The sequence below is a fragment of the Xenopus tropicalis genome, chromosome 1, assembly GCF_000004195.4.
Source record: "Xenopus tropicalis strain Nigerian chromosome 1, UCB_Xtro_10.0, whole genome shotgun sequence".
Taxonomy (NCBI): domain Eukaryota; kingdom Metazoa; phylum Chordata; class Amphibia; order Anura; family Pipidae; genus Xenopus; species Xenopus tropicalis.
The window spans coordinates 134,974,712-134,983,687 of NC_030677.2; positions in this window are offsets into that span (position 1 = coordinate 134,974,712).

Genomic DNA, 8,976 nt, shown 5'->3' on the forward strand with positions numbered 1-8,976 from the left:
TTGGCAGGTTATTTAAAGTTTGAACACATTTCTGGGGGCTTTGGGGTCATGTGTTATTACAGTTTTGCTGAAAAAGGTGAAATTGCCCTTTAAAGGAACAGTAACACAAAAAAATGAAAGTGTTTTAAAGTAATTGAAATATAATGTACTGTTGCCCTGCACTGGTAAAACTGGGGTGTTTGCTTCAGGAACACTACTATAGTTTATATAAATAAGCTGCTGTGTAGCCACGGGGGCAGCCATTCAAGCTGGAAAAAAGGAGAAAAGGCACAGGTTACATAGCAGATAACAGATAAGACACCATTGTATTCTACAGGGTTTATCTGTTTGCTGCTATATAACCTGTGCCTTTTCTTCTTTTGAATGGCTGTCCCCATGGATACACACCAGGGTTTATATTAACTCTAGTAATGTTTCTAAAGCAAATACAAAACTTTTACCAGTGCAGGGCAGGAGTACATTATAGTTTAATTTCTTTGAAATATATACATTTTTTGTGTTACTGTTCCTTTAAGCTGCAAATCTCAGTTCCCCCAAGAGACCTGTTTAGCTTATTAGTTACAATTGTATCTCAGTGCAGGGGGGGCTTTTTACCTTTCTGGGCTCTCGGCCAAAAGCCCACTTGTTTAATTACATGTGAGAAACAATGTTTCTAAGTGCAAGTGATGCTCATTAAGATTTCTGGGCTCTCTGCCAAAAGTTACTTATAATTAAATTGTATCTTTTATAGCTTCAGTGCAGGAGATCAAAGGGAAATGAGGGACTTTTCGGCTAATGTCAGAGGAGGCGTAGGACGGATATTTTCGGCAAGCAGAAAAGCGCTTGCTGAAAATTCCGCCCTACGCCTCCTACATGTGCCTGCACCCGAATGAATGAGATACGCTTGGGTGCAGGCACATGTAGCCGATATACGCATGAAAACGAGAGTCAAAATTGGGACTGTCCCGCGAAAATTGGGACAGTTGGGAGGTATGTTGTTAGTCATACTGCCATTTTCAAAGCGTCTGCATTAGAGTAAAACCTGGACAAAGGGGCGTGCGTGATGACGTGATCACACAAACCACTGATGCCATCACACTGTCATCACGTGATGATGTTTCTTGCCCCGTAATGATATCAGGGGTGGGGTTATTGTATCCGTGAGGCACAATTCTAAGGGTTTCTGCCCAGTTTTCAGAATGTTGAAAACTGGGCAGAAGGTTTTGACCCGGGCAAGACCTCACAAAAGGGGGGGGTTTCCAGGCACCCACCTATAAATAGAGAAGCTGGAAGAGAGCTGCCAGCAGTGTAAGGTTGGGAGCGGAAGAGCTCAGCCTGAACCCGCCCGCAACCTGCAGGTGATGTGCTGAGGCCGGCCGAAACCTGCCTGACCTGGGGTGGGTATCGGGCCGGCCCGCACATCACTACTTCTCAAAGCTCCAACTTGTGCTAGGGACCAAAAAGAATGATGTTGATTACCAACTAAGGTTGCCACCTGGCTGGTGTTTTACTGGCTTGGCCAGCAGTGACGGCCTAGGGTACCTGGAGGCCTACGACATAAGCACACCCGGCATCACATCCCCTCAATCCTCATTAAGTAAATGGATGAGCAGGGGTGTCTCAACAACATATGGGGTAAAATTTTTAGGCCCTTTGTAGAGGGTTACTGCAGAAAGTAATGAGCATATTAACACCAGATATGCCAGTAACATCAATGCAGTAAATTGATAATGAGCATATTAACCCCAGACATGCCAGTACGATCACTACAGGATGGGTGTCTCACCCACACAGAATACAACAAACTTTTCTTCTTTCCCAGTTCTCCAATGCTACTTATCTTCCTTTGCTTTCTGCTTAGGTGAAACTCCTGCAAAAAAAAGTAAAGATGGCCATGCATTACACAGTGGAATGCATGATCAACGTGGTTTTGTTTCTACATCTTCCAAAGAAATCAAACTGTTGTGGCAACGGGCCTTGCACAGCAGAAGGCAGGGATAATGGGGTTTTTCCCAGTATCTCATTGGGACAGTCCAACCCTGAACACAATGAATGTGGCAATTTGCTTAGATGTGTTTGACAGTCATTCTTATCAATGAGGTAGGTATTAGAGCTCAGCTGTACTGTGGATGTCTAAAGGCTAATATGGGTGTTTCAGCTGTACTGACACAAGTGCATGTAATCGCCGAATGCAGGTGGAACATATCATGATGCGTTCTACCTGCATTTGGTGCTTATATGTGTTTGTCTCAGTCAGGAAGAAGATACAGCTCTTTCCTTAATTGTGGGAATAAGCATGTAGGTAGGAGTGACAAGAGACAGGTCTCAGCACAGTCACTTCTTAGCAGTTATTTGTTTATACAAATATCATTGGAAAAAAAAGCACAATGATTATAAAGAGATATATTGTGAGTATGTTCCTTGTTTCTTAGTCAAGAAAGAGCAAATAGCAATATTACTGGTACTTGCATGTGCAAGAGACTTTAGCAAATAGCAACCTGCTTATTGGCTAAAGCCTTCCCTAGTGCCAATGACAGCCAAGTGGCAGCTCTATGCAACAATCAGTAGCTAACAGGCAGAAAGATATTTGGTTGGAATTTCAATTTAAGCAGGAGCTTCCTACACTGACAGGTAAGAGTAAAAACTGGAGGGCAAAAGGTTATTAATTTTAATAGCTTTGCCCCACAAATTAGGATCTGTTACTATTTATCTGAAACACTGCTTAAACGGATACTGTCATGATTTTTATGGTGTACCTTACACTGTTTACATAGCAAATAATTCACTCTGCCATTTAAAATTTTATTTTTGAACCAAAAAATGTATTTATTATTAGCTGTAATATTGGTGTGTAGGCAGCCATCTCAGTGCATTGTCTGAGTCTAAGCTTTCAGAAGAGCCAGCGCTACACATTAGAACTGCTTTCAGGTAACTTATTGTTTCTCCTACTCCCATGTAACTGGGGGAGACCCAAGCCGGACTTGGATTTCTTACTGTTGAGTGCTATTCTGATATCTGCTGGGAGCTGCTATCTTGCTACCTTCCTATTGTTCTGCTGATCGGCTGCTTGGGGGGGTCACGCGGCTGTGGCACCCTGTAAAATGAAGAATATGGGTAGCCCCATGTGAAATTTCAAATTTAAATATAAAACTTCTGTTTGCACTTTTAAAAATTGGATATCAATGCAGGATTCTGCTGGAGAAGCTCTATTAACTGATGCGAAAAAAACATGTTTTCCCATGACAGTATTTCTTTAAACATGCCTGTGGCTGATTTAACAATGGCTAAAAGAAACAAGAAAGCTGTACAGAGGCAAAGAAAAAAGATGAATTGAATTTAGAACATATATTATATGCATTATATGAAATATGAACTTCTAATCATACTGAAAAATTAAATCAGTTCCACGTGTAAAAATATGTTTTAATAAAAGTGGTTATTTATGTGGAATATACAAATAATCTATTTTAATGTAAGAGTTATACCACTAGATGGCAATGGTTACATGCATATTGAAACCTCCACTTGCAGTACAAAATGTACTTGTGTGAAAATGTCCCGACAAATAACCTATGCATCAGCCCTGAAACTCTTTTTACTTATTGCTTCATTTAGGAGACTGTGATTCAGATTCAGTTTTTTCTTCTTCTGCACAGAATATCATAGAAAGAAATTAATGGGTCAAGGAGTTGCCAGTGGAAAGTATATAATTACTGTAGTTAAAGGAAAACTATACCCCCAGTATGAATACTTAACCAACAGATAGTTTATGTCATATTAGGTGGCCTAATAAAGAATCTTACCAAACTGGTAATATATTTGTATGAAAATTGTTTATTTAGGTTAAGCAGGGTTTTACATATGAGCTGTTTTATGTGACATATACTTTTATAGAGACTACATTGTTTTCCTTTAAAGTGTAAAGCATTTTCTTAGCAGTACATTTTACAACAGTTTTTTAGTTTGGTACAGAAAAAAAAGATTTTGCCAGAACTATTCACAGTGCAGCCACAAAAGTGGCACTGACATTGTGTTTTATTGGATTGGAGGAACAATGGGTGTCCAGATGTTTGCTTTGTGGCAAGGCATGGATTCTTTACCTATGGTTCTGTTCCCATGCTGTTTGGAGTGGGTTCCCATGATTACCCTTAATAATGTTGTTTCCTATAGTAGAAAATGGTAACAAAAAAAAGAAAATAATAATTTGGATTTTCTAAAGTAAAGGTTATCAGTGAACTGGGGCCTGTTCCAGCACTGATTTGTGCACTGGCTAGAGATATGTTTTGATTCACTGGATGCCATTTGCTTCTTGGGCTTCCCTCCAATGCCTGTACTAAAAACCTTTGCCCATACTGTTAATAAATACTTAAGGAATAAGCTCTCACTGACTGGTGTCATGCTTTGATCCTACCTAAAGTTACTTCTTACAACAGACAGTTTTTAACTGTACACAAAGTATGAGTATGTTGGTGGAAAAAAGTAGTCTGACAACACAGAAAAGCAGCTTTTCTGCCTTTTGGTGCAAGGTAAAACACACCAAAGTATCTGAACCAATAATAAATCTATTTTCATGTCAGCATTATCAGTATGAGTGCATAGGTCCAGAGGGTTTTTGGGAAAGGAAAGAGTTAAAACTTTCACATGTTCATTAGGTGACTCATTTATAGCACCCTGGCTGCTGTAATATTGCAGCACACTGGAACCATCTGTGAGTGGCACAGAATGCATATCCCACCAGCCAACTTGCCTATGAGTTTTATACATCCGTTAAGAAGGTGCACATTTATTCCTTGCTTTTTCGTGCCAGTAAAAGATATTTCATTAGCTGGAGGAGAAATATCCCCCCTTTATTTTATTGTGTAATTCTAGCTCCTCCCTTCCAGCTGACTAGCACAGATGTTCAAGTTGGTCGAAGTGTTTTATTAGTTCAGTTTATTAGACAGTTTTATAGTCTCAGCTTTTTCATGGTCGTCAGATAATTATTATTTGGAAACAAAAATAAGTTAAAAATGCTTCAAATATTTCACCCCTTCATATTATTTCATATTGGAACTTTCAGCAGTGTTGCTTGCTTTATATATAGTGCAGAAGTGAATATGCTTGATCTGAAAGACCCGGCAATGCATATGTGTATCCCTAAACTGGGGTTGCCATTATTGCTGGTTAGTGTGCTAGTGTGTCTTAGCCTTTAAAAGTAAAATATTTCTAATGTCATTATAAATTGTATTTTGTGCTTATGCTTATTAGTCTATACCAGGAAAACAGTATTAACTCAATATTGACACTTTACTATAACTGCTAAATGTGCAATTTGCTTTAGGCCTTACCATGTAATTGGTGACCTTCCAGAGGCTTAGTGGCTTTGTGTTTCCTACTGGCTAGGGATTGTAGAAACAATGTATATGCATAAAGCAGCTATTTTAAAGCACTACTATATTGTGCAGCATTGTAAAATAGAAGGATGTAAACAGTTAGGTAACTTGGAGTGAAAAAAAAGTTAACAGTCCATTAATTCAACCCCCTATATATATTAGGGATGATTTACCGAATCCACTGTTTTGGGATCCAGCCAAACCCTGAATCCTTTATGAAAAATTCAGCTGTATACTGAACCGAATCTGAAACCTAATTTGCACATGCAAATGAGGTCATGGAGGGCCTAAAGACACCTGTGCGCAAAGCATGTGGTGAAACATTTTCAACATTCCGTGTTGTGATAAAGTCAGGTGATTTTAAGGATTCCGTTTCGGGTCAGCCAGGCATGTCGATTCAGCCAGACGATTCAGCCGAATCCTGATAAAAAAAAAGCCAAATTTTAGCCAAATCCAAAAATTAGTCATGGATTTGGTGCATCCCTAATAAATATCTAAATATATATACATACAAACCTATTGCTAGGCTCACATATATAAAAATATCTATACACATATATACTAAACTAACTGTAGATCTTGACATCAGTGTAGGCTTGAATATATTGAACATTGCTTTGTTCAATGACTAGGGATTCCACCTAGGCCCTGGTAATTCAAGAAGCCCAAACAGCCCCCACCAGCCCACTAAATTGTGACTATCTATGGCATCTTACCGCAGCCCTTCTGGCATTTGTCAGAATCCACAGATTGCTAGTTTGGGGCTGGCATAGACTTCAACTCATTTTGCTTAGTGATACCCAAAGTGCAAACATTTATTGGTTTAGGTAAACAAATCTGTAAGTCATCTCAGCTATTTGAGTTTTGTATTCCTCCATGCAAGAGCAAATAAAGTTTTCATATACCGCAACAATTATAAAAAATTATGTTCCTTTCTGTTCTTTATCTATAGAAAGACGAGTCTATAAATCCCCATTAACAATCTATACAAATCACCTAGAAATAGTACAAATGTATTAGCATGATGGTGCATATTGAAAACCAACCTAGGTACCAATATATTGGTATCCTGCCAAGCCATTGAAATAACATTGCATTGAACCATTGACAGGCAATATCACACTGACACAAAATAATTTTTTCCCAAATTTCCATAAAGAAGTTAAAGAAATTTAGTCTTCATCCAATAAATAGAATGTTTTCAAATAAAGCATTATGACTCAAATAGTAGTAATTCAACCAGCAAATTACTTGGTGGATCACAGCTGGGATATTTTGCTAAAAATGGACTCTCCATAAGTATTTATTATCAGAAAGTCAAGCAGTGCATATTTTTATAGGAATGGGCTACACCAAGGGGCTGATTTACTAAGACACGAATTCGAATCCGAATTGGAAAAATTCCGATTGGAAAACGAACATTTTGCGACTTTTTCGTATTTTTTGCGATTTTTTCGGCGCCTTTACGGAAATTATCGCGACTTTTTCGTTACCAATACGATTTGTGAAAAAAAACGCGAGTTTTTCGTAGCCATTACGACTTGCGCGAAAAAACGCGAGTTTTTCGTAGCCATTCCGAAAGTTGCGCAAAATCTGCCGATTTTTTCGTAGCGTTAAAACTTGCACGAAAAGTCGCGCCTTTTTCGTAGCGTTAAAACTTAAAAGGCGCAACGTTTCGCGCAAGTTTTAACTCTACGAAAAAATCGCGACTTTTCGCGCAAGTTTTAACACTACGAAAAAATCGGCAGATTTTGCGCAACTTTCGGAATGGCTACAAAAAACTCGCGTTTTTTCGCGCAAGTCGTATTGGTAACGAAAAAGTCGCGATAATTTCCGAAAAAATCGCAAAATACCGATCATTACAAAAAAACGCAATTGGACGCATTCGGCCCGTTCGTGGGTTAGTAAATGTGCCCCCAAATGTGTCAGAAAGACCTTAAGACTGAATTAAATTGTTCACAAGTCTCTGCAGCATTGTTTGCATCCAAACAACTTTATTTGTTTGTAGTAAGAAAATTCTAAAAATGATTTTACTTTAAGTCCAGTCACAGCCATTCAGCTTAGTAAGCAATGCTTGAAGAAAGTATATTTTGTTATTAATAAGGGATGCATTGAATCCACTATTTTGAATTTAGCTGAACCCCTAATCCTTTGTTTTATTTTAGGTTTTTTTTTGCAACTGAGCATTACACAATGATCTTTATATCTTTAATATATATATATATATCTTTAATAATGCTGGTATGATAGAAAAATAGTGTAATAAAATGCAGTAATAGTTTCTCTATTGGTTTCTGCGGGTAGTATGATTAAGATTGCCCCATGCAAACTTCAACTTAAAAAACACATCTTACATTAAAAAATAAACAAAATGAAATTGCCAGCATGTGACTATTTAGAAAATGCAGGTGTTCAGCGTCTAGTGGAAAAAAACTTTTTTTTTTTGTGTAATGTTGCACTTGGGAATCTTACCTAAGTAAAACAACTTTTCCATGAGGTGTGTCTAATTTATTGTAATATGAAAGCAACAAAACAAGCTGGCAACAACCCGCGGATCAAGGCTTTTCCATAAATCTAAAGAAAATCTAATAAACTTTTTACACAGCCTTGTAAATTCACAGTCTAGAGGGGCACATTGCATCATATGTGCCATTACCTTCGGACTCAGTTTCTAGCCTCTATTATGCGTTGCTGCTGAGGTTAGCATCAATGTTACCAATTCAAAACAATTATTTTATTTATTTTCAAGACCTAATGCAGCGATGGTTCATATTAAAGCTAAGCTGTTTTCCACCAGACTATGAGGAAAGACTATAAGGGACTGATTTACTAAAAAAAAATTTCTGCCCTTCAAAGTCGTATAAACTTTAAATGGTTCAAGTTAAACTCAATCATTGTTGTATTTATAAAATGTCGCAATAATGCTGTTATCGCTCGTATGAGGATTTCGAGTTTACTTCCCCTTGAAACTGGGTGAAATTGAAACCAATGAGGTGATTAACTTCCCCTTGAAAATGTGTCAAGGACAGGCTGTAAATAACTATTCTACTCCTCTATTATTCTAAGCCTCTATAGGAATCAGTGGTACCTGACAAATCAAACCTGCCAAATTTTTTTTTGCCAAAAAAAAATTAATCAAATGTTAATAAATCACAAATTATGGGAGTTTATTTTAAAAAAATAGAAGCGGCACACAGATAGTCTTCAATGCAAAAAAGTGTAACAAAAAGAGAATCACATCACGTAATATGGTTTGGAATAGTTAACTAAGCCTAGCTGTTCTCCTGCTAATCTGGCTGACGACTTTGCTGCTCAAATAAAATGTAACAGTAATCGACTGTCCTCAGCCTGCCTTCAGCCTACATCCTCCAAATCCCACAATTCCCTGTACATGTGATGTCAACAAGAAATGGAACATCACAGTGCAGTAAATTCTGGGTTATGTAGTTCCAGCATGCTGTCTGTAAGTTGTGAAGAAGTTGTTACAATTTGTAATATCAGTGTTTTAGTCCCTCCTCCCCTGCCAAAAACTTGCAATTGGCTTTCAGCATTTAAAAATGGTATTTATTCATACTTTTTGAAGGAACAGATTACAGTGCTAGGTATATTAGGGGTTTCTGTGTTG